Consider the following 25,729-nt stretch of genomic DNA (forward strand, 5'->3'; position numbering starts at 1 on the left):
AGAGTTTGTCTACAATTTCCTAGTGTAAGGTACCTTTTGATCGACATATAGAGAGGCGGTGTTGCATGGCTCTGACAGGCCTTGCTATGGGATTTACTGCACAAAACGCAACTGGAGGGATTCAGTGACTACATCTTGCATTTTCTCCACAAGACTTGAGTCTAAAGACTTGCTTGTTTTTGCATGTTGTAGACCTATTCAGCAGCTTTCGAACAACGTAGAGTTTGTCTACAATTTCCTAGTGTAAGGTACCTTTTGATCGACATATAGAGAGGCGATGTTGCATGGCTCTGACAGGCCTTGCTATGGCATTTACTGCACAAAACGCAACTGGAGGGATTCAGTGACTACATCTTGCATTTTCTCCACAAGACTTGAGTCTAAAGACTTGCTTGTTTTTGCATGTTGTAGACCTATTCAGCAGCTTTCGAACAACGTAGAGTTTGTCTACAATTTCCTAGTGTAAGGTACCTTTTGATCGACATATAGAGAGGCGGTGTTGCATGGCTCTGACAGGCCTTGCTATGGGATTTACTGCACAAAACAACTGGAGGGATTCAGTGACTACATCTTGCATTTTCTCCACAAGACTTGAGTCTAAAGACTTGCTTGTTTTTGCATGTTGTAGACCTATTCAGCAGCTTTCGAACAACGTAGAGTTTGTCTACAATTTCCTAGTGTAAGGTACCTTTTGATCGACATATAGAGAGGCGATGTTGCATGGCTCTGACAGGCCTTGCTATGGGATTTACTGCACAAAACGCAACTGGAGGGATTCAGTGACTACATCTTGCATTTTCTCCACAAGACTTGAGTCTAAAGACTTGCTTGTTTTTGCATGTTGTAGACCTATTCAGCAGCTTTCGAACAACGTAGAGTTTGTCTACAATTTCCTAGTGTAAGGTACCTTTTGATCGACATATAGAGAGGCGATGTTGCATGGCTCTGACAGGCCTTGCTATGGCATTTACTGCACAAAACGCAACTGGAGGGATTCAGTGACTACATCTTGCATTTTCTCCACAAGACTTGAGTCTAAAGACTTGCTTGTTTTTGCATGTTGTAGACCTATTCAGCAGCTTTCGAACAACGTAGAGTTTGTCTACAATTTCCTAGTGTAAGGTACCTTTTGATCGACATATAGAGAGGCGATGTTGCATGGCTCTGACAGGCCTTGCTATGGGATTTACTGCACAAAACGCAACTGGAGGGATTCAGTGACTACATCTTGCATTTTCTCCACAAGACTTGAGTCTAAAGACTTGCTTGTTTTTGCATGTTGTAGACCTATTCAGCAGCTTTCGAACAACGTAGAGTTTGTCTACAATTTCCTAGTTTAAGGTACCTTTTGATCGACATATAGAGAGGCGATGTTGCATGGCTCTGACAGGCCTTGCTATGGGATTTACTGCACAAAACGCAACTGGAGGGATTCAGTGACTACATCTTGCATTTTCTCCACAAGACTTGAGTCTAAAGACTTGCTTGTTTTTGCATGTTGTAGACCTATTCAGCAGCTTTCGAACAACGTAGAGTTTGTCTACAATTTCCTAGTGTAAGGTACCTTTTGATCGACATATAGAGAGGCGATGTTGCATGGCTCTGACAGGCCTTGCTATGGGATTTACTGCACAAAACGCAACTGGAGGGATTCAGTGACTACATCTTGCATTTTCTCCACAAGACTTGAGTCTAAAGACTTGCTTGTTTTTGCATGTTGTAGACCTATTCAGCAGCTTTCGAACAACGTAGAGTTTGTCTACAATTTCCTAGTGTAAGGTACCTTTTGATCGACATATAGAGAGGCGATGTTGCATGGCTCTGACAGGCCTTGCTATGGGATTTACTGCACAAAACGCAACTGGAGGGATTCAGTGACTACATCTTGCATTTTCTCCACAAGACTTGAGTCTAAAGACTTGCTTGTTTTTGCATGTTGTAGACCTATTCAGCAGCTTTCGAACAACGTAGAGTTTGTCTACAATTTCCTAGTGTAAGGTACCTTTTGATCGACATATAGAGAGGCGGTGTTGCATGGCTCTGACAGGCCTTGCTATGGGATTTACTGCACAAAACGCAACTGGAGGGATTCAGTGACTACATCTTGCATTTTCTCCACAAGACTTGAGTCTAAAGACTTGCTTGTTTTTGCATGTTGTAGACCTATTCAGCAGCTTTCGAACAACGTAGAGTTTGTCTACAATTTCCTAGTGTAAGGTACCTTTTGATCGACATATAGAGAGGCGATGTTGCATGGCTCTGACAGGCCTTGCTATGGGATTTACTGCACAAAACGCAACTGGAGGGATTCAGTGACTACATCTTGCATTTTCTCCACAAGACTTGAGTCTAAAGACTTGCTTGTTTTTGCATGTTGTAGACCTATTCAGCAGCTTTCGAACAACGTAGAGTTTGTCTACAATTTCCTAGTGTAAGGTACCTTTTGATCGACATATAGAGAGGCGATGTTGCATGGCTCTGACAGGCCTTGCTATGGATTTACTGCACAAAACGCAACTGGAGGGATTCAGTGACTACATCTTGCATTTTCTCCACAAGACTTGAGTCTAAAGACTTGCTTGTTTTTGCATGTTGTAGACCTATTCAGCAGCTTTCGAACAACGTAGAGTTTGTCTACAATTTCCTAGTGTAAGGTACCTTTTGATCGACATATAGAGAGGCGATGTTGCATGGCTCTGACAGGCCTTGCTATGGCATTTACTGCACAAAACGCAACTGGAGGGATTCAGTGACTACATCTTGCATTTTCTCCACAAGACTTGAGTCTAAAGACTTGCTTGTTTTTGCATGTTGTAGACCTATTCAGCAGCTTTCGAACAACGTAGAGTTTGTCTACAATTTCCTAGTGTAAGGTACCTTTTGATCGACATATAGAGAGGCGATGTTGCATGGCTCTGACAGGCCTTGCTATGGGATTTACTGCACAAAACGCAACTGGAGGGATTCAGTGACTACATCTTGCATTTTCTCCACAAGACTTGAGTCTAAAGACTTGCTTGTTTTTGCATGTTGTAGACCTATTCAGCAGCTTTCGAACAACGTAGAGTTTGTCTACAATTTCCTAGTGTAAGGTACCTTTTGATCGACATATAGAGAGGCGATGTTGCATGGCTCTGACAGGCCTTGCTATGGCATTTACTGCACAAAACGCAACTGGAGGGATTCAGTGACTACATCTTGCATTTTCTCCACAAGACTTGAGTCTAAAGACTTGCTTGTTTTTGCATGTTGTAGACCTATTCAGCAGCTTTCGAACAACGTAGAGTTTGTCTACAATTTCCTAGTGTAAGGTACCTTTTGATCGACATATAGAGAGGCGATGTTGCATGGCTCTGACAGGCCTTGCTATGGGATTTACTGCACAAAACGCAACTGGAGGGATTCAGTGACTACATCTTGCATTTTCTCCACAAGACTTGAGTCTAAAGACTTGCTTGTTTTTGCATGTTGTAGACCTATTCAGCAGCTTTCGAACAACGTAGAGTTTGTCTACAATTTCCTAGTGTAAGGTACCTTTTGATCGACATATAGAGAGGCGATGTTGCATGGCTCTGACAGGCCTTGCTATGGGATTTACTGCACAAAACGCAACTGGAGGGATTCAGTGACTACATCTTGCATTTTCTCCACAAGACTTGAGTCTAAAGACTTGCTTGTTTTTGCATGTTGTAGACCTATTCAGCAGCTTTCGAACAACGTAGAGTTTGTCTACAATTTCCTAGTGTAAGGTACCTTTTGATCGACATATAGAGAGGCGGTGTTGCATGGCTCTGACAGGCCTTGCTATGGGATTTACTGCACAAAACGCAACTGGAGGGATTCAGTGACTACATCTTGCATTTTCTCCACAAGACTTGAGTCTAAAGACTTGCTTGTTTTTGCATGTTGTAGACCTATTCAGCAGCTTTCGAACAACGTAGAGTTTGTCTACAATTTCCTAGTGTAAGGTACCTTTTGATCGACATATAGAGAGGCGATGTTGCATGGCTCTGACAGGCCTTGCTATGGGATTTACTGCACAAAACGCAACTGGAGGGATTCAGTGACTACATCTTGCATTTTCTCCACAAGACTTGAGTCTAAAGACTTGCTTGTTTTTGCATGTTGTAGACCTATTCAGCAGCTTTCGAACAACGTAGAGTTTGTCTACAATTTCCTAGTGTAAGGTACCTTTTGATCGACATATAGAGAGGCGATGTTGCATGGCTCTGACAGGCCTTGCTATGGCATTTACTGCACAAAACGCAACTGGAGGGATTCAGTGACTACATCTTGCATTTTCTCCACAAGACTTGAGTCTAAAGACTTGCTTGTTTTTGCATGTTGTAGACCTATTCAGCAGCTTTCGAACAACGTAGAGTTTGTCTACAATTTCCTAGTGTAAGGTACCTTTTGATCGACATATAGAGAGGCGATGTTGCATGGCTCTGACAGGCCTTGCTATGGCATTTACTGCACAAAACGCAACTGGAGGGATTCAGTGACTACATCTTGCATTTTCTCCACAAGACTTGAGTCTAAAGACTTGCTTGTTTTTGCATGTTGTAGACCTATTCAGCAGCTTTCGAACAACGTAGAGTTTGTCTACAATTTCCTAGTGTAAGGTACCTTTTGATCGACATATAGAGAGGCGATGTTGCATGGCTCTGACAGGCCTTGCTATGGGATTTACTGCACAAAACGCAACTGGAGGGATTCAGTGACTACATCTTGCATTTTCTCCACAAGACTTGAGTCTAAAGACTTGCTTGTTTTTGCATGTTGTAGACCTATTCAGCAGCTTTCGAACAACGTAGAGTTTGTCTACAATTTCCTAGTGTAAGGTACCTTTTGATCGACATATAGAGAGGCGGTGTTGCATGGCTCTGACAGGCCTTGCTATGGGATTTACTGCACAAAACGCAACTGGAGGGATTCAGTGACTACATCTTGCATTTTCTCCACAAGACTTGAGTCTAAAGACTTGCTTGTTTTTGCATGTTGTAGACCTATTCAGCAGCTTTCGAACAACGTAGAGTTTGTCTACAATTTCCTAGTGTAAGGTACCTTTTGATCGACATATAGAGAGGCGATGTTGCATGGCTCTGACAGGCCTTGCTATGGCATTTACTGCACAAAACGCAACTGGAGGGATTCAGTGACTACATCTTGCATTTTCTCCACAAGACTTGAGTCTAAAGACTTGCTTGTTTTTGCATGTTGTAGACCTATTCAGCAGCTTTCGAACAACGTAGAGTTTGTCTACAATTTCCTAGTGTAAGGTACCTTTTGATCGACATATAGAGAGGCGGTGTTGCATGGCTCTGACAGGCCTTGCTATGGGATTTACTGCACAAAACGCAACTGGAGGGATTCAGTGACTACATCTTGCATTTTCTCCACAAGACTTGAGTCTAAAGACTTGCTTGTTTTTGCATGTTGTAGACCTATTCAGCAGCTTTCGAACAACGTAGAGTTTGTCTACAATTTCCTAGTGTAAGGTACCTTTTGATCGACATATAGAGAGGCGATGTTGCATGGCTCTGACAGGCCTTGCTATGGGATTTACTGCACAAAACGCAACTGGAGGGATTCAGTGACTACATCTTGCATTTTCTCCACAAGACTTGAGTCTAAAGACTTGCTTGTTTTTGCATGTTGTAGACCTATTCAGCAGCTTTCGAACAACGTAGAGTTTGTCTACAATTTCCTAGTGTAAGGTACCTTTTGATCGACATATAGAGAGGCGGTGTTGCATGGCTCTGACAGGCCTTGCTATGGGATTTACTGCACAAAACGCAACTGGAGGGATTCAGTGACTACATCTTGCATTTTCTCCACAAGACTTGAGTCTAAAGACTTGCTTGTTTTTGCATGTTGTAGACCTATTCAGCAGCTTTCGAACAACGTAGAGTTTGTCTACAATTTCCTAGTGTAAGGTACCTTTTGATCGACATATAGAGAGGCGATGTTGCATGGCTCTGACAGGCCTTGCTATGGCATTTACTGCACAAAACGCAACTGGAGGGATTCAGTGACTACATCTTGCATTTTCTCCACAAGACTTGAGTCTAAAGACTTGCTTGTTTTTGCATGTTGTAGACCTATTCAGCAGCTTTCGAACAACGTAGAGTTTGTCTACAATTTCCTAGTGTAAGGTACCTTTTGATCGACATATAGAGAGGCGATGTTGCATGGCTCTGACAGGCCTTGCTATGGCATTTACTGCACAAAACGCAACTGGAGGGATTCAGTGACTACATCTTGCATTTTCTCCACAAGACTTGAGTCTAAAGACTTGCTTGTTTTTGCATGTTGTAGACCTATTCAGCAGCTTTCGAACAACGTAGAGTTTGTCTACAATTTCCTAGTGTAAGGTACCTTTTGATCGACATATAGAGAGGCGATGTTGCATGGCTCTGACAGGCCTTGCTATGGGATTTACTGCACAAAACGCAACTGGAGGGATTCAGTGACTACATCTTGCATTTTCTCCACAAGACTTGAGTCTAAAGACTTGCTTGTTTTTGCATGTTGTAGACCTATTCAGCAGCTTTCGAACAACGTAGAGTTTGTCTACAATTTCCTAGTGTAAGGTACCTTTTGATCGACATATAGAGAGGCGATGTTGCATGGCTCTGACAGGCCTTGCTATGGCATTTACTGCACAAAACGCAACTGGAGGGATTCAGTGACTACATCTTGCATTTTCTCCACAAGACTTGAGTCTAAAGACTTGCTTGTTTTTGCATGTTGTAGACCTATTCAGCAGCTTTCGAACAACGTAGAGTTTGTCTACAATTTCCTAGTGTAAGGTACCTTTTGATCGACATATAGAGAGGCGATGTTGCATGGCTCTGACAGGCCTTGCTATGGGATTTACTGCACAAAACGCAACTGGAGGGATTCAGTGACTACATCTTGCATTTTCTCCACAAGACTTGAGTCTAAAGACTTGCTTGTTTTTGCATGTTGTAGACCTATTCAGCAGCTTTCGAACAACGTAGAGTTTGTCTACAATTTCCTAGTGTAAGGTACCTTTTGATCGACATATAGAGAGGCGATGTTGCATGGCTCTGACAGGCCTTGCTATGGGATTTACTGCACAAAACGCAACTGGAGGGATTCAGTGACTACATCTTGCATTTTCTCCACAAGACTTGAGTCTAAAGACTTGCTTGTTTTTGCATGTTGTAGACCTATTCAGCAGCTTTCGAACAACGTAGAGTTTGTCTACAATTTCCTAGTGTAAGGTACCTTTTGATCGACATATAGAGAGGCGGTGTTGCATGGCTCTGACAGGCCTTGCTATGGGATTTACTGCACAAAACACAACTGGAGGGATTCAGTGACTACATCTTGCATTTTCTCCACAAGACTTGAGTCTAAAGACTTGCTTGTTTTTGCATGTTGTAGACCTATTCAGCAGCTTTCGAACAACGTAGAGTTTGTCTACAATTTCCTAGTGTAAGGTACCTTTTGATCGACATATAGAGAGGCGATGTTGCATGGCTCTGACAGGCCTTGCTATGGCATTTACTGCACAAAACGCAACTGGAGGGATTCAGTGACTACATCTTGCATTTTCTCCACAAGACTTGAGTCTAAAGACTTGCTTGTTTTTGCATGTTGTAGACCTATTCAGCAGCTTTCGAACAACGTAGAGTTTGTCTACAATTTCCTAGTGTAAGGTACCTTTTGATCGACATATAGAGAGGCGATGTTGCATGGCTCTGACAGGCCTTGCTATGGCATTTACTGCACAAAACGCAACTGGAGGGATTCAGTGACTACATCTTGCATTTTCTCCACAAGACTTGAGTCTAAAGACTTGCTTGTTTTTGCATGTTGTAGACCTATTCAGCAGCTTTCGAACAACGTAGAGTTTGTCTACAATTTCCTAGTGTAAGGTACCTTTTGATCGACATATAGAGAGGCGGTGTTGCATGGCTCTGACAGGCCTTGCTATGGGATTTACTGCACAAAACGCAACTGGAGGGATTCAGTGACTACATCTTGCATTTTCTCCACAAGACTTGAGTCTAAAGACTTGCTTGTTTTTGCATGTTGTAGACCTATTCAGCAGCTTTCGAACAACGTAGAGTTTGTCTACAATTTCCTAGTGTAAGGTACCTTTTGATCGACATATAGAGAGGCGATGTTGCATGGCTCTGACAGGCCTTGCTATGGCATTTACTGCACAAAACGCAACTGGAGGGATTCAGTGACTACATCTTGCATTTTCTCCACAAGACTTGAGTCTAAAGACTTGCTTGTTTTTGCATGTTGTAGACCTATTCAGCAGCTTTCGAACAACGTAGAGTTTGTCTACAATTTCCTAGTGTAAGGTACCTTTTGATCGACATATAGAGAGGCGATGTTGCATGGCTCTGACAGGCCTTGCTATGGCATTTACTGCACAAAACGCAACTGGAGGGATTCAGTGACTACATCTTGCATTTTCTCCACAAGACTTGAGTCTAAAGACTTGCTTGTTTTTGCATGTTGTAGACCTATTCAGCAGCTTTCGAACAACGTAGAGTTTGTCTACAATTTCCTAGTGTAAGGTACCTTTTGATCGACATATAGAGAGGCGATGTTGCATGGCTCTGACAGGCCTTGCTATGGCATTTACTGCACAAAACGCAACTGGAGGGATTCAGTGACTACATCTTGCATTTTCTCCACAAGACTTGAGTCTAAAGACTTGCTTGTTTTTGCATGTTGTAGACCTATTCAGCAGCTTTCGAACAACGTAGAGTTTGTCTACAATTTCCTAGTGTAAGGTACCTTTTGATCGACATATAGAGAGGCGATGTTGCATGGCTCTGACAGGCCTTGCTATGGCATTTACTGCACAAAACGCAACTGGAGGGATTCAGTGACTACATCTTGCATTTTCTCCACAAGACTTGAGTCTAAAGACTTGCTTGTTTTTGCATGTTGTAGACCTATTCAGCAGCTTTCGAACAACGTAGAGTTTGTCTACAATTTCCTAGTGTAAGGTACCTTTTGATCGACATATAGAGAGGCGATGTTGCATGGCTCTGACAGGCCTTGCTATGGGATTTACTGCACAAAACACAACTGGAGGGATTCAGTGACTACATCTTGCATTTTCTCCACAAGACTTGAGTCTAAAGACTTGCTTGTTTTTGCATGTTGTAGACCTATTCAGCAGCTTTCGAACAACGTAGAGTTTGTCTACAATTTCCTAGTGTAAGGTACCTTTTGATCGACATATAGAGAGGCGATGTTGCATGGCTCTGACAGGCCTTGCTATGGCATTTACTGCACAAAACGCAACTGGAGGGATTCAGTGACTACATCTTGCATTTTCTCCACAAGACTTGAGTCTAAAGACTTGCTTGTTTTTGCATGTTGTAGACCTATTCAGCAGCTTTCGAACAACGTAGAGTTTGTCTACAATTTCCTAGTGTAAGGTACCTTTTGATCGACATATAGAGAGGCGATGTTGCATGGCTCTGACAGGCCTTGCTATGGCATTTACTGCACAAAACGCAACTGGAGGGATTCAGTGACTACATCTTGCATTTTCTCCACAAGACTTGAGTCTAAAGACTTGCTTGTTTTTGCATGTTGTAGACCTATTCAGCAGCTTTCGAACAACGTAGAGTTTGTCTACAATTTCCTAGTGTAAGGTACCTTTTGATCGACATATAGAGAGGCGATGTTGCATGGCTCTGACAGGCCTTGCTATGGCATTTACTGCACAAAACGCAACTGGAGGGATTCAGTGACTACATCTTGCATTTTCTCCACAAGACTTGAGTCTAAAGACTTGCTTGTTTTTGCATGTTGTAGACCTATTCAGCAGCTTTCGAACAACGTAGAGTTTGTCTACAATTTCCTAGTTTAAGGTACCTTTTGATCGACATATAGAGAGGCGGTGTTGCATGGCTCTGACAGGCCTTGCTATGGGATTTACTGCACAAAACGCAACTGGAGGGATTCAGTGACTACATCTTGCATTTTCTCCACAAGACTTGAGTCTAAAGACTTGCTTGTTTTTGCATGTTGTAGACCTATTCAGCAGCTTTCGAACAACGTAGAGTTTGTCTACAATTTCCTAGTGTAAGGTACCTTTTGATCGACATATAGAGAGGCGATGTTGCATGGCTCTGACAGGCCTTGCTATGGCATTTACTGCACAAAACGCAACTGGAGGGATTCAGTGACTACATCTTGCATTTTCTCCACAAGACTTGAGTCTAAAGACTTGCTTGTTTTTGCATGTTGTAGACCTATTCAGCAGCTTTCGAACAACGTAGAGTTTGTCTACAATTTCCTAGTGTAAGGTACCTTTTGATCGACATATAGAGAGGCGGTGTTGCATGGCTCTGACAGGCCTTGCTATGGGATTTACTGCACAAAACGCAACTGGAGGGATTCAGTGACTACATCTTGCATTTTCTCCACAAGACTTGAGTCTAAAGACTTGCTTGTTTTTGCATGTTGTAGACCTATTCAGCAGCTTTCGAACAACGTAGAGTTTGTCTACAATTTCCTAGTGTAAGGTACCTTTTGATCGACATATAGAGAGGCGATGTTGCATGGCTCTGACAGGCCTTGCTATGGGATTTACTGCACAAAACGCAACTGGAGGGATTCAGTGACTACATCTTGCATTTTCTCCACAAGACTTGAGTCTAAAGACTTGCTTGTTTTTGCATGTTGTAGACCTATTCAGCAGCTTTCGAACAACGTAGAGTTTGTCTACAATTTCCTAGTGTAAGGTACCTTTTGATCGACATATAGAGAGGCGATGTTGCATGGCTCTGACAGGCCTTGCTATGGGATTTACTGCACAAAACGCAACTGGAGGGATTCAGTGACTACATCTTGCATTTTCTCCACAAGACTTGAGTCTAAAGACTTGCTTGTTTTTGCATGTTGTAGACCTATTCAGCAGCTTTCGAACAACGTAGAGTTTGTCTACAATTTCCTAGTGTAAGGTACCTTTTGATCGACATATAGAGAGGCGGTGTTGCATGGCTCTGACAGGCCTTGCTATGGGATTTACTGCACAAAACACAACTGGAGGGATTCAGTGACTACATCTTGCATTTTCTCCACAAGACTTGAGTCTAAAGACTTGCTTGTTTTTGCATGTTGTAGACCTATTCAGCAGCTTTCGAACAACGTAGAGTTTGTCTACAATTTCCTAGTGTAAGGTACCTTTTGATCGACATATAGAGAGGCGATGTTGCATGGCTCTGACAGGCCTTGCTATGGCATTTACTGCACAAAACGCAACTGGAGGGATTCAGTGACTACATCTTGCATTTTCTCCACAAGACTTGAGTCTAAAGACTTGCTTGTTTTTGCATGTTGTAGACCTATTCAGCAGCTTTCGAACAACGTAGAGTTTGTCTACAATTTCCTAGTGTAAGGTACCTTTTGATCGACATATAGAGAGGCGATGTTGCATGGCTCTGACAGGCCTTGCTATGGCATTTACTGCACAAAACGCAACTGGAGGGATTCAGTGACTACATCTTGCATTTTCTCCACAAGACTTGAGTCTAAAGACTTGCTTGTTTTTGCATGTTGTAGACCTATTCAGCAGCTTTCGAACAACGTAGAGTTTGTCTACAATTTCCTAGTGTAAGGTACCTTTTGATCGACATATAGAGAGGCGATGTTGCATGGCTCTGACAGGCCTTGCTATGGGATTTACTGCACAAAACGCAACTGGAGGGATTCAGTGACTACATCTTGCATTTTCTCCACAAGACTTGAGTCTAAAGACTTGCTTGTTTTTGCATGTTGTAGACCTATTCAGCAGCTTTCGAACAACGTAGAGTTTGTCTACAATTTCCTAGTGTAAGGTACCTTTTGATCGACATATAGAGAGGCGATGTTGCATGGCTCTGACAGGCCTTGCTATGGCATTTACTGCACAAAACGCAACTGGAGGGATTCAGTGACTACATCTTGCATTTTCTCCACAAGACTTGAGTCTAAAGACTTGCTTGTTTTTGCATGTTGTAGACCTATTCAGCAGCTTTCGAACAACGTAGAGTTTGTCTACAATTTCCTAGTGTAAGGTACCTTTTGATCGACATATAGAGAGGCGATGTTGCATGGCTCTGACAGGCCTTGCTATGGGATTTACTGCACAAAACGCAACTGGAGGGATTCAGTGACTACATCTTGCATTTTCTCCACAAGACTTGAGTCTAAAGACTTGCTTGTTTTTGCATGTTGTAGACCTATTCAGCAGCTTTCGAACAACGTAGAGTTTGTCTACAATTTCCTAGTGTAAGGTACCTTTTGATCGACATATAGAGAGGCGATGTTGCATGGCTCTGACAGGCCTTGCTATGGCATTTACTGCACAAAACGCAACTGGAGGGATTCAGTGACTACATCTTGCATTTTCTCCACAAGACTTGAGTCTAAAGACTTGCTTGTTTTTGCATGTTGTAGACCTATTCAGCAGCTTTCGAACAACGTAGAGTTTGTCTACAATTTCCTAGTGTAAGGTACCTTTTGATCGACATATAGAGAGGCGGTGTTGCATGGCTCTGACAGGCCTTGCTATGGGATTTACTGCACAAAACGCAACTGGAGGGATTCAGTGACTACATCTTGCATTTTCTCCACAAGACTTGAGTCTAAAGACTTGCTTGTTTTTGCATGTTGTAGACCTATTCAGCAGCTTTCGAACAACGTAGAGTTTGTCTACAATTTCCTAGTGTAAGGTACCTTTTGATCGACATATAGAGAGGCGATGTTGCATGGCTCTGACAGGCCTTGCTATGGGATTTACTGCACAAAACGCAACTGGAGGGATTCAGTGACTACATCTTGCATTTTCTCCACAAGACTTGAGTCTAAAGACTTGCTTGTTTTTGCATGTTGTAGACCTATTCAGCAGCTTTCGAACAACGTAGAGTTTGTCTACAATTTCCTAGTGTAAGGTACCTTTTGATCGACATATAGAGAGGCGATGTTGCATGGCTCTGACAGGCCTTGCTATGGGATTTACTGCACAAAACGCAACTGGAGGGATTCAGTGACTACATCTTGCATTTTCTCCACAAGACTTGAGTCTAAAGACTTGCTTGTTTTTGCATGTTGTAGACCTATTCAGCAGCTTTCGAACAACGTAGAGTTTGTCTACAATTTCCTAGTGTAAGGTACCTTTTGATCGACATATAGAGAGGCGATGTTGCATGGCTCTGACAGGCCTTGCTATGGGATTTACTGCACAAAACGCAACTGGAGGGATTCAGTGACTACATCTTGCATTTTCTCCACAAGACTTGAGTCTAAAGACTTGCTTGTTTTTGCATGTTGTAGACCTATTCAGCAGCTTTCGAACAACGTAGAGTTTGTCTACAATTTCCTAGTGTAAGGTACCTTTTGATCGACATATAGAGAGGCGATGTTGCATGGCTCTGACAGGCCTTGCTATGGCATTTACTGCACAAAACGCAACTGGAGGGATTCAGTGACTACATCTTGCATTTTCTCCACAAGACTTGAGTCTAAAGACTTGCTTGTTTTTGCATGTTGTAGACCTATTCAGCAGCTTTCGAACAACGTAGAGTTTGTCTACAATTTCCTAGTGTAAGGTACCTTTTGATCGACATATAGAGAGGCGGTGTTGCATGGCTCTGACAGGCCTTGCTATGGGATTTACTGCACAAAACGCAACTGGAGGGATTCAGTGACTACATCTTGCATTTTCTCCACAAGACTTGAGTCTAAAGACTTGCTTGTTTTTGCATGTTGTAGACCTATTCAGCAGCTTTCGAACAACGTAGAGTTTGTCTACAATTTCCTAGTGTAAGGTACCTTTTGATCGACATATAGAGAGGCGATGTTGCATGGCTCTGACAGGCCTTGCTATGGCATTTACTGCACAAAACGCAACTGGAGGGATTCAGTGACTACATCTTGCATTTTCTCCACAAGACTTGAGTCTAAAGACTTGCTTGTTTTTGCATGTTGTAGACCTATTCAGCAGCTTTCGAACAACGTAGAGTTTGTCTACAATTTCCTAGTGTAAGGTACCTTTTGATCGACATATAGAGAGGCGGTGTTGCATGGCTCTGACAGGCCTTGCTATGGGATTTACTGCACAAAACACAACTGGAGGGATTCAGTGACTACATCTTGCATTTTCTCCACAAGACTTGAGTCTAAAGACTTGCTTGTTTTTGCATGTTGTAGACCTATTCAGCAGCTTTCGAACAACGTAGAGTTTGTCTACAATTTCCTAGTGTAAGGTACCTTTTGATCGACATATAGAGAGGCGATGTTGCATGGCTCTGACAGGCCTTGCTATGGCATTTACTGCACAAAACGCAACTGGAGGGATTCAGTGACTACATCTTGCATTTTCTCCACAAGACTTGAGTCTAAAGACTTGCTTGTTTTTGCATGTTGTAGACCTATTCAGCAGCTTTCGAACAACGTAGAGTTTGTCTACAATTTCCTAGTGTAAGGTACCTTTTGATCGACATATAGAGAGGCGATGTTGCATGGCTCTGACAGGCCTTGCTATGGGATTTACTGCACAAAACGCAACTGGAGGGATTCAGTGACTACATCTTGCATTTTCTCCACAAGACTTGAGTCTAAAGACTTGCTTGTTTTTGCATGTTGTAGACCTATTCAGCAGCTTTCGAACAACGTAGAGTTTGTCTACAATTTCCTAGTGTAAGGTACCTTTTGATCGACATATAGAGAGGCGGTGTTGCATGGCTCTGACAGGCCTTGCTATGGGATTTGCTGCACAAAACACAACTGGAGGGATTCAGTGACTACATCTTGCATTTTCTCCACAAGACTTGAGTCTAAAGACTTGCTTGTTTTTGCATGTTGTAGACCTATTCAGCAGCTTTCGAACAACGTAGAGTTTGTCTACAATTTCCTAGTGTAAGGTACCTTTTGATCGACATATAGAGAGGCGATGTTGCATGGCTCTGACAGGCCTTGCTATGGGATTTACTGCACAAAACGCAACTGGAGGGATTCAGTGACTACATCTTGCATTTTCTCCACAAGACTTGAGTCTAAAGACTTGCTTGTTTTTGCATGTTGTAGACCTATTCAGCAGCTTTCGAACAACGTAGAGTTTGTCTACAATTTCCTAGTGTAAGGTACCTTTTGATCGACATATAGAGAGGCGATGTTGCATGGCTCTGACAGGCCTTGCTATGGCATTTACTGCACAAAACGCAACTGGAGGGATTCAGTGACTACATCTTGCATTTTCTCCACAAGACTTGAGTCTAAAGACTTGCTTGTTTTTGCATGTTGTAGACCTATTCAGCAGCTTTCGAACAACGTAGAGTTTGTCTACAATTTCCTAGTGTAAGGTACCTTTTGATCGACATATAGAGAGGCGATGTTGCATGGCTCTGACAGGCCTTGCTATGGGATTTACTGCACAAAACGCAACTGGAGGGATTCAGTGACTACATCTTGCATTTTCTCCACAAGACTTGAGTCTAAAGACTTGCTTGTTTTTGCATGTTGTAGACCTATTCAGCAGCTTTCGAACAACGTAGAGTTTGTCTACAATTTCCTAGTGTAAGGTACCTTTTGATCGACATATAGAGAGGCGATGTTGCATGGCTCTGACAGGCCTTGCTATGGCATTTACTGCACAAAACGCAACTGGAGGGATTCAGTGACTACATCTTGCATTTTCTCCACAAGACTTGAGTCTAAAGACTTGCTTGTTTTTGCATGTTGTAGACCTATTCAGCAGCTTTCGAACAACGTAGAGTTTGTCTACAATTTCCTAGTGTAAGGTACCTTTTGATCGACATATAGAGAGGCGGTGTTGCATGGCTCTGACAGGCCTTGCTATGGGATTTGCTGCACAAAACAACTGGAGGGATTCAGTGACTACATCTTGCATTTTCTCCACAAGACTTGAGTCTAAAGACTTGCTTGTTTTTGCATGTTGTAGACCTATTCAGCAGCTTTCGAACAACGTAGAGTTTGTCTACAATTTCCTAGTGTAAGGTACCTTTTGATCGACATATAGAGAGGCGATGTTGCATGGCTCTGACAGGCCTTGCTATGGCATTTACTGCACAAAACGCAACTGGAGGGATTCAGTGACTACATCTTGCATTTTCTCCACAAGACTTGAGTCTAAAGACTTGCTTGTTTTTGCATGTTGTAGACCTATTCAGCAGCTTTCGAACAACGTAGAGTTTGTCTACAATTTCCTAGTGTAAGGTACCTTTTGATCGACATATAGAGAGGCGGTGTTGCATGGCTCTGACAGGCCTTGCTATGGGATTTACTGCACAAAACGCAACTGGAGGGATTCAGTGACTACATCTTGCATTTTCTCCACAAGACTTGAGTCTAAAGACTTGCTTGTTTTTGCATGTTGTAGACCTATTCAGCAGCTTTCGAACAACGTAGAGTTTGTCTACAATTTCCTAGTGTAAGGTACCTTTTGATCGACATATAGAGAGGCGATGTTGCATGGCTCTGACAGGCCTTGCTATGGGATTTACTGCACAAAACGCAACTGGAGGGATTCAGTGACTACATCTTGCATTTTCTCCACAAGACTTGAGTCTAAAGACTTGCTTGTTTTTGCATGTTGTAGACCTATTCAGCAGCTTTCGAACAACGTAGAGTTTGTCTACAATTTCCTAGTGTAAGGTACCTTTTGATCGACATATAGAGAGGCGATGTTGCATGGCTCTGACAGGCCTTGCTATGGGATTTACTGCACAAAACGCAACTGGAGGGATTCAGTGACTACATCTTGCATTTTCTCCACAAGACTTGAGTCTAAAGACTTGCTTGTTTTTGCATGTTGTAGACCTATTCAGCAGCTTTCGAACAACGTAGAGTTTGTCTACAATTTCCTAGTGTAAGGTACCTTTTGATCGACATATAGAGAGGCGGTGTTGCATGGCTCTGACAGGCCTTGCTATGGGATTTGCTGCACAAAACGCAACTGGAGGGATTCAGTGACTACATCTTGCATTTTCTCCACAAGACTTGAGTCTAAAGACTTGCTTGTTTTTGCATGTTGTAGACCTATTCAGCAGCTTTCGAACAACGTAGAGTTTGTCTACAATTTCCTAGTGTAAGGTACCTTTTGATCGACATATAGAGAGGCGATGTTGCATGGCTCTGACAGGCCTTGCTATGGCATTTACTGCACAAAACGCAACTGGAGGGATTCAGTGACTACATCTTGCATTTTCTCCACAAGACTTGAGTCTAAAGACTTGCTTGTTTTTGCATGTTGTAGACCTATTCAGCAGCTTTCGAACAACGTAGAGTTTGTCTACAATTTCCTAGTGTAAGGTACCTTTTGATCGACATATAGAGAGGCGATGTTGCATGGCTCTGACAGGCCTTGCTATGGCATTTACTGCACAAAACGCAACTGGAGGGATTCAGTGACTACATCTTGCATTTTCTCCACAAGACTTGAGTCTAAAGACTTGCTTGTTTTTGCATGTTGTAGACCTATTCAGCAGCTTTCGAACAACGTAGAGTTTGTCTACAATTTCCTAGTGTAAGGTACCTTTTGATCGACATATAGAGAGGCGATGTTGCATGGCTCTGACAGGCCTTGCTATGGCATTTACTGCACAAAACGCAACTGGAGGGATTCAGTGACTACATCTTGCATTTTCTCCACAAGACTTGAGTCTAAAGACTTGCTTGTTTTTGCATGTTGTAGACCTATTCAGCAGCTTTCGAACAACGTAGAGTTTGTCTACAATTTCCTAGTGTAAGGTACCTTTTGATCGACATATAGAGAGGCGGTGTTGCATGGCTCTGACAGGCCTTGCTATGGGATTTACTGCACAAAACGCAACTGGAGGGATTCAGTGACTACATCTTGCATTTTCTCCACAAGACTTGAGTCTAAAGACTTGCTTGTTTTTGCATGTTGTAGACCTATTCAGCAGCTTTCGAACAACGTAGAGTTTGTCTACAATTTCCTAGTGTAAGGTACCTTTTGATCGACATATAGAGAGGCGATGTTGCATGGCTCTGACAGGCCTTGCTATGGCATTTACTGCACAAAACGCAACTGGAGGGATTCAGTGACTACATCTTGCATTTTCTCCACAAGACTTGAGTCTAAAGACTTGCTTGTTTTTGCATGTTGTAGACCTATTCAGCAGCTTTCGAACAACGTAGAGTTTGTCTACAATTTCCTAGTGTAAGGTACCTTTTGATCGACATATAGAGAGGCGATGTTGCATGGCTCTGACAGGCCTTGCTATGGGATTTACTGCACAAAACGCAACTGGAGGGATTCAGTGACTACATCTTGCATTTTCTCCACAAGACTTGAGTCTAAAGACTTGCTTGTTTTTGCATGTTGTAGACCTATTCAGCAGCTTTCGAACAACGTAGAGTTTGTCTACAATTTCCTAGTGTAAGGTACCTTTTGATCGACATATAGAGAGGCGGTGTTGCATGGCTCTGACAGGCCTTGCTATGGGATTTACTGCACAAAACACAACTGGAGGGATTCAGTGACTACATCTTGCATTTTCTCCACAAGACTTGAGTCTAAAGACTTGCTTGTTTTTGCATGTTGTAGACCTATTCAGCAGCTTTCGAACAACGTAGAGTTTGTCTACAATTTCCTAGTGTAAGGTACCTTTTGATCGACATATAGAGAGGCGATGTTGCATGGCTCTGACAGGCCTTGCTATGGGATTTACTGCACAAAACGCAACTGGAGGGATTCAGTGACTACATCTTGCATTTTCTCCACAAGACTTGAGTCTAAAGACTTGCTTGTTTTTGCATGTTGTAGACCTATTCAGCAGCTTTCGAACAACGTAGAGTTTGTCTACAATTTCCTAGTGTAAGGTACCTTTTGATCGACATATAGAGAGGCGATGTTGCATGGCTCTGACAGGCCTTGCTATGGATTTACTGCACAAAACGCAACTGGAGGGATTCAGTGACTACATCTTGCATTTTCTCCACAAGACTTGAGTCTAAAGACTTGCTTGTTTTTGCATGTTGTAGACCTATTCAGCAGCTTTCGAACAACGTAGAGTTTGTCTACAATTTCCTAGTGTAAGGTACCTTTTGATCGACATATAGAGAGGCGATGTTGCATGGCTCTGACAGGCCTTGCTATGGCATTTACTGCACAAAACGCAACTGGAGGGATTCAGTGACTACATCTTGCATTTTCTCCACAAGACTTGAGTCTAAAGACTTGCTTGTTTTTGCATGTTGTAGACCTATTCAGCAGCTTTCGAACAACGTAGAGTTTGTCTACAATTTCCTAGTGTAAGGTACCTTTTGATCGACATATAGAGAGGCGATGTTGCATGGCTCTGACAGGCCTTGCTATGGGATTTACTGCACAAAACGCAACTGGAGGGATTCAGTGACTACATCTTGCATTTTCTCCACAAGACTTGAGTCTAAAGACTTGCTTGTTTTTGCATGTTGTAGACCTATTCAGCAGCTTTCGAACAACGTAGAGTTTGTCTACAATTTCCTAGTGTAAGGTACCTTTTGATCGACATATAGAGAGGCGGTGTTGCATGGCTCTGACAGGCCTTGCTATGGGATTTACTGCACAAAACGCAACTGGAGGGATTCAGTGACTACATCTTGCATTTTCTCCACAAGACTTGAGTCTAAAGACTTGCTTGTTTTTGCATGTTGTAGACCTATTCAGCAGCTTTCGAACAACGTAGAGTTTGTCTACAATTTCCTAGTGTAAGGTACCTTTTGATCGACATATAGAGAGGCGATGTTGCATGGCTCTGACAGGCCTTGCTATGGGATTTACTGCACAAAACGCAACTGGAGGGATTCAGTGACTACATCTTGCATTTTCTCCACAAGACTTGAGTCTAAAGACTTGCTTGTTTTTGCATGTTGTAGACCTATTCAGCAGCTTTCGAACAACGTAGAGTTTGTCTACAATTTCCTAGTGTAAGGTACCTTTTGATCGACATATAGAGAGGCGGTGTTGCATGGCTCTGACAGGCCTTGCTATGGGATTTACTGCACAAAACACAACTGGAGGGATTCAGTGACTACATCTTGCATTTTCTCCACAAGACTTGAGTCTAAAGACTTGCTTGTTTTTGCATGTTGTAGACCTATTCAGCAGCTTTCGAACAACGTAGAGTTTGTCTACAATTTCCTAGTGTAAGGTACCTTTTGATCGACATATAGAGAGGCGATGTTGCATGGCTCTGACAGGCCTTGCTATGGCATTTACTGCACAAAACGCAACTGGAGGGATTCAGTGACTACATCTTGCATTTTCTCCACAAGACTTGAGTCTAAAGACTTGCTTGTTTTTGCATGTTGTAGACCTATTCAGCAGCTTTCGAACAACGTAGAGTTTGTCTACAATTTCCTAGTGTAAGGTACCTTTTGATCGACATATAGAGAGGCGGTGTTGCATGGCTCTGACAGGCCTTGCTATGGGATTTGCTGCACAAAACACAACTGGAGGGATTCAGTGACTACATCTTGCATTTTCTCCACAAGACTTGAGTCTAAAGACTTGCTTGTTTTTGCATGTTGTAGACCTATTCAGCAGCTTTCGAACAACGTAGAGTTTGTCTACAATTTCCTAGTGTAAGGTACCTTTTGATCGACATATAGAGAGGCGATGTTGCATGGCTCTGACAGGCCTTGCTATGGATTTACTGCACAAAACGCAACTGGAGGGATTCAGTGACTACATCTTGCATTTTCTCCACAAGACTTGAGTCTAAAGACTTGCTTGTTTTTGCATGTTGTAGACCTATTCAGCAGCTTTCGAACAACGTAGAGTTTGTCTACAATTTCCTAGTGTAAGGTACCTTTTGATCGACATATAGAGAGGCGGTGTTGCATGGCTCTGACAGGCCTTGCTATGGGATTTACTGCACAAAACGCAACTGGAGGGATTCAGTGACTACATCTTGCATTTTCTCCACAAGACTTGAGTCTAAAGACTTGCTTGTTTTTGCATGTTGTAGACCTATTCAGCAGCTTTCGAACAACGTAGAGTTTGTCTACAATTTCCTAGTGTAAGGTACCTTTTGATCGACATATAGAGAGGCGATGTTGCATGGCTCTGACAGGCCTTGCTATGGGATTTACTGCACAAAACGCAACTGGAGGGATTCAGTGACTACATCTTGCATTTTCTCCACAAGACTTGAGTCTAAAGACTTGCTTGTTTTTGCATGTTGTAGACCTATTCAGCAGCTTTCGAACAACGTAGAGTTTGTCTACAATTTCCTAGTGTAAGGTACCTTTTGATCGACATATAGAGAGGCGATGTTGCATGGCTCTGACAGGCCTTGCTATGGGATTTACTGCACAAAACGCAACTGGAGGGATTCAGTGACTACATCTTGCATTTTCTCCACAAGACTTGAGTCTAAAGACTTGCTTGTTTTTGCATGTTGTAGACCTATTCAGCAGCTTTCGAACAACGTAGAGTTTGTCTACAATTTCCTAGTGTAAGGTACCTTTTGATCGACATATAGAGAGGCGGTGTTGCATGGCTCTGACAGGCCTTGCTATGGGATTTACTGCACAAAACACAACTGGAGGGATTCAGTGACTACATCTTGCATTTTCTCCACAAGACTTGAGTCTAAAGACTTGCTTGTTTTTGCATGTTGTAGACCTATTCAGCAGCTTTCGAACAACGTAGAGTTTGTCTACAATTTCCTAGTGTAAGGTACCTTTTGATCGACATATAGAGAGGCGATGTTGCATGGCTCTGACAGGCCTTGCTATGGGATTTACTGCACAAAACGCAACTGGAGGGATTCAGTGACTACATCTTGCATTTTCTCCACAAGACTTGAGTCTAAAGACTTGCTTGTTTTTGCATGTTGTAGACCTATTCAGCAGCTTTCGAACAACGTAGAGTTTGTCTACAATTTCCTAGTGTAAGGTACCTTTTGATCGACATATAGAGAGGCGATGTTGCATGGCTCTGACAGGCCTTGCTATGGGATTTACTGCACAAAACGCAACTGGAGGGATTCAGTGACTACATCTTGCATTTTCTCCACAAGACTTGAGTCTAAAGACTTGCTTGTTTTTGCATGTTGTAGACCTATTCAGCAGCTTTCGAACAACGTAGAGTTTGTCTACAATTTCCTAGTGTAAGGTACCTTTTGATCGACATATAGAGAGGCGGTGTTGCATGGCTCTGACAGGCCTTGCTATGGGATTTACTGCACAAAACGCAACTGGAGGGATTCAGTGACTACATCTTGCATTTTCTCCACAAGACTTGAGTCTAAAGACTTGCTTGTTTTTGCATGTTGTAGACCTATTCAGCAGCTTTCGAACAACGTAGAGTTTGTCTACAATTTCCTAGTGTAAGGTACCTTTTGATCGACATATAGAGAGGCGATGTTGCATGGCTCTGACAGGCCTTGCTATGGCATTTACTGCACAAAACGCAACTGGAGGGATTCAGTGACTACATCTTGCATTTTCTCCACAAGACTTGAGTCTAAAGACTTGCTTGTTTTTGCATGTTGTAGACCTATTCAGCAGCTTTCGAACAACGTAGAGTTTGTCTACAATTTCCTAGTGTAAGGTACCTTTTGATCGACATATAGAGAGGCGGTGTTGCATGGCTCTGACAGGCCTTGCTATGGGATTTACTGCACAAAACGCAACTGGAGGGATTCAGTGACTACATCTTGCATTTTCTCCACAAGACTTGAGTCTAAAGACTTGCTTGTTTTTGCATGTTGTAGACCTATTCAGCAGCTTTCGAACAACGTAGAGTTTGTCTACAATTTCCTAGTGTAAGGTACCTTTTGATCGACATATAGAGAGGCGATGTTGCATGGCTCTGACAGGCCTTGCTATGGGATTTACTGCACAAAACGCAACTGGAGGGATTCAGTGACTACATCTTGCATTTTCTCCACAAGACTTGAGTCTAAAGACTTGCTTGTTTTTGCATGTTGTAGACCTATTCAGCAGCTTTCGAACAACGTAGAGTTTGTCTACAATTTCCTAGTGTAAGGTACCTTTTGATCGACATATAGAGAGGCGGTGTTGCATGGCTCTGACAGGCCTTGCTATGGGATTTGCTGCACAAAACACAACTGGAGGGATTCAGTGACTACATCTTGCATTTTCTCCACAAGACTTGAGTCTAAAGACTTGCTTGTTTTTGCATGTTGTAGACCTATTCAGCAGCTTTCGAACAACGTAGAGTTTGTCTACAATTTCCTAGTGTAAGGTACCTTTTGATCGACATATAGAGAGGCGATGTTGCATGGCTCTGACAGGCCTTGCTATGGGATTTACTGCACAAAACGCAACTGGAGGGATTCAGTGACTACATCTTGCATTTTCTCCACAAGACTTGAGTCTAAAGACTTGCTTGTTTTTGCATGTTGTAGACCTATTCAGCAGCTTTCGAACAACGTAGAGTTTGTCTACAATTTCCTAGTGTAAGGTACCTTTTGATCGACATATAGAGAGGCGATGTTGCATGGCTCTGACAGGCCTTGCTATGGCATTTACTGCACAAAACGCAACTGGAGGGATTCAGTGACTACATCTTGCATTTTCTCCACAAGACTTGAGTCTAAAGACTTGCTTGTTTTTGCATGTTGTAGACCTATTCAGCAGCTTTCGAACAACGTAGAGTTTGTCTACAATTTCCTAGTGTAAGGTACCTTTTGATCGACATATAGAGAGGCGGTGTTGCATGGCTCTGACAGGCCTTGCTATGGGATTTACTGCACAAAACGCAACTGGAGGGATTCAGTGACTACATCTTGCATTTTCTCCACAAGACTTGAGTCTAAAGACTTGCTTGTTTTTGCATGTTGTAGACCTATTCAGCAGCTTTCGAACAACGTAGAGTTTGTCTACAATTTCCTAGTGTAAGGTACCTTTTGATCGACATATAGAGAGGCGATGTTGCATGGCTCTGACAGGCCTTGCTATGGGATTTACTGCACAAAACGCAACTGGAGGGATTCAGTGACTACATCTTGCATTTTCTCCACAAGACTTGAGTCTAAAGACTTGCTTGTTTTTGCATGTTGTAGACCTATTCAGCAGCTTTCGAACAACGTAGAGTTTGTCTACAATTTCCTAGTGTAAGGTACCTTTTGATCGACATATAGAGAGGCGGTGTTGCATGGCTCTGACAGGCCTTGCTATGGGATTTGCTGCACAAAACGCAACTGGAGGGATTCAGTGACTACATCTTGCATTTTCTCCACAAGACTTGAGTCTAAAGACTTGCTTGTTTTTGCATGTTGTAGACCTATTCAGCAGCTTTCGAACAACGTAGAGTTTGTCTACAATTTCCTAGTGTAAGGTACCTTTTGATCGACATATAGAGAGGCGATGTTGCATGGCTCTGACAGGCCTTGCTATGGGATTTACTGCACAAAACGCAACTGGAGGGATTCAGTGACTACATCTTGCATTTTCTCCACAAGACTTGAGTCTAAAGACTTGCTTGTTTTTGCATGTTGTAGACCTATTCAGCAGCTTTCGAACAACGTAGAGTTTGTCTACAATTTCCTAGTGTAAGGTACCTTTTGATCGACATATAGAGAGGCGGTGTTGCATGGCTCTGACAGGCCTTGCTATGGGATTTACTGCACAAAACGCAACTGGAGGGATTCAGTGACTACATCTTGCATTTTCTCCACAAGACTTGAGTCTAAAGACTTGCTTGTTTTTGCATGTTGTAGACCTATTCAGCAGCTTTCGAACAACGTAGAGTTTGTCTACAATTTCCTAGTGTAAGGTACCTTTTGATCGACATATAGAGAGGCGATGTTGCATGGCTCTGACAGGCCTTGCTATGGCATTTACTGCACAAAACGCAACTGGAGGGATTCAGTGACTACATCTTGCATTTTCTCCACAAGACTTGAGTCTAAAGACTTGCTTGTTTTTGCATGTTGTAGACCTATTCAGCAGCTTTCGAACAACGTAGAGTTTGTCTACAATTTCCTAGTGTAAGGTACCTTTTGATCGACATATAGAGAGGCGGTGTTGCATGGCTCTGACAGGCCTTGCTATGGGATTTGCTGCACAAAACGCAACTGGAGGGATTCAGTGACTACATCTTGCATTTTCTCCACAAGACTTGAGTCTAAAGACTTGCTTGTTTTTGCATGTTGTAGACCTATTCAGCAGCTTTCGAACAACGTAGAGTTTGTCTACAATTTCCTAGTGTAAGGTACCTTTTGATCGACATATAGAGAGGCGATGTTGCATGGCTCTGACAGGCCTTGCTATGGGATTTACTGCACAAAACGCAACTGGAGGGATTCAGTGACTACATCTTGCATTTTCTCCACAAGACTTGAGTCTAAAGACTTGCTTGTTTTTGCATGTTGTAGACCTATTCAGCAGCTTTCGAACAACGTAGAGTTTGTCTACAATTTCCTAGTGTAAGGTACCTTTTGATCGACATATAGAGAGGCGATGTTGCATGGCTCTGACAGGCCTTGCTATGGGATTTACTGCACAAAACGCAACTGGAGGGATTCAGTGACTACATCTTGCATTTTCTCCACAAGACTTGAGTCTAAAGACTTGCTTGTTTTTGCATGTTGTAGACCTATTCAGCAGCTTTCGAACAACGTAGAGTTTGTCTACAATTTCCTAGTGTAAGGTACCTTTTGATCGACATATAGAGAGGCGGTGTTGCATGGCTCTGACAGGCCTTGCTATGGGATTTGCTGCACAAAACACAACT

The sequence above is a fragment of the Patiria miniata genome, unplaced genomic scaffold (genome assembly GCF_015706575.1).
Source record: "Patiria miniata isolate m_02_andy unplaced genomic scaffold, ASM1570657v1 HiC_scaffold_4, whole genome shotgun sequence".
Classification (NCBI taxonomy): domain Eukaryota; kingdom Metazoa; phylum Echinodermata; class Asteroidea; order Valvatida; family Asterinidae; genus Patiria; species Patiria miniata.